Source organism: Budorcas taxicolor, chromosome 2 (assembly GCF_023091745.1).
Source record: "Budorcas taxicolor isolate Tak-1 chromosome 2, Takin1.1, whole genome shotgun sequence".
NCBI lineage: Eukaryota > Metazoa > Chordata > Mammalia > Artiodactyla > Bovidae > Budorcas > Budorcas taxicolor.
In genome coordinates, this window is record NC_068911.1 from 82826905 (window position 1) to 82828595 (window position 1691).

Sequence of the window (1691 nt, forward strand, 5' to 3'; positions counted from 1 at the left end):
AGGCCTGGTGCGCTGCAATTCATGGGGTCACAAAGAGTCGGACATGACTGAGCAACTGAACTGAACTGAACTGATTGCTGGGTTCCATGTTGGTAATTCTTCACTAGACTGCAGGGACCATCTGGTTTAAGGCCATGACTGTTTGCCATTTGTGCAGCTGCCTGCACATCTGTATGTTCTGATACATCCTTTTATTATTTTCTGCTCTCCATTGCATGTTGTCAATGGCCTGGGGACTGCATCTGTTTGAGTTTTGTCTGTAGGGCTCCAAGCATTAAGTAGTATGTCAAACACTATGTAAAACAGAAAACATTATCTTAAGCAAGCTGGATTCATGGAGTCATGATGAATGGAAATGATGAGAGAGATTTGAATCCATGACTGGGACTGGATTCCATATTCAACTCCTAGCTAAGAAAGATTATTTTAAGTGTTACCACAATGAACTGCCATTTCAAATGCTTTGAGCTGAGACTGCTCACACAATGGTTATTTCCTTTGTAAGTACTTGTTATTTAGATGACTTAGCTATTTAAATATTAAGAGTTTTTTGTATTAGCTTTTTAGAATTGCTCAGGGATACACTCTTTTTTTTTAATTTTTATTTTTACTTTATTTTACTTTACAATACTGTATTGGTTTTGCCATACATTGACATGAATCCACCACGGGTGTACATAAAAATATGGAACGCTTCACGAATTTGCGTGTCATCCTTGCGCAGGGGCCATGCTAATCTTCTTTGTATCGTTCCAATTTTAGTATATGTGCTGCCGAAGCAAGCACTCACGGATACACTCTTTAGCATGTATTCCCCTTCTCCCTCTTTTAGGCTTCCCTGGTGGCTCAGCTGGTAAAGAATCCACCCGCAATGCAGGAGACTCTGGTTTGATTCCTGGGTTGGGGAGATCTGTTGGCGAAGGGATAGGCAACCCACTCCAATATTCTTGTGCTTCCCTGGTGGTTCAGTTGGTAAAAGAATCCACATGCAATGTGGGAGATCTGGGTTCCATCCCTGGGTTGGGAAGATCCCTTGGAGAAGGGAATGGCTACCCACTCCAGTTTATTCTGGTCTGGAGAATCCCACGGACTATATAGTCCATGAGGTTTCAAAGAGTTGGACATGACTGAGCAACTTTTACTTTTCACTTTCACTCCCTCTCTCTCCAGCTACACACACACACATAGAGGTGTTCATTTGAAAAATCAGGCCTTACGGCTAGATCTATACTTGGCCGACATCCTCAAGGTCACTGATTTTACTTCTTGTCTCTGCTGTGCAGGAGCCAAAGAGAGTGACTCATCAGGGTGAATAATGCTCTGTAATACTACCAGATTGTGTTGGTCTCCACTTCAAAGCTCTTCGTTTTAACAGAATAGTATTTCTCCATCCCGCTCACCCAAACAGCCCGCCGGGATGGCTGAGAGGCAACAGTTAGATGAACGGTAGCATCATTTCCATAGGATGGACTATGTTCCACCCCACCTATGCAACCCCCCAAATCTGGCAGCACCCCTTACAGAAGATCTCAGCCCAAATTCTAGTCAGGTTTTGGCTGACCAGTGATTATATCTCATCACCGCCTCTTCTCTTTTTTTCTCTCCTCCCTCTCTTTTACCTTTCCTTCTTTGTTTTCTTCCTGCCTCCCTTTCTTTCTTTCTTTCCTTCCTTTTCACTTATTTTGTTTTCA

At 42.9% G+C, this 1691-nt stretch overlaps 1 non-coding gene across 1 annotated transcript; it reads right to left on the reverse strand.

The window, feature by feature from the left end:
• Positions 1-679: 679 nt before the first annotated feature.
• LOC128044107 (U6 spliceosomal RNA) lies at positions 680-786 on the reverse strand. The gene has a single exon (XR_008199075.1). It is a non-coding gene; the product is annotated as a U6 spliceosomal RNA (small nuclear RNA).
• Between the last annotated feature and the right edge of the window lie 905 nt (positions 787-1691).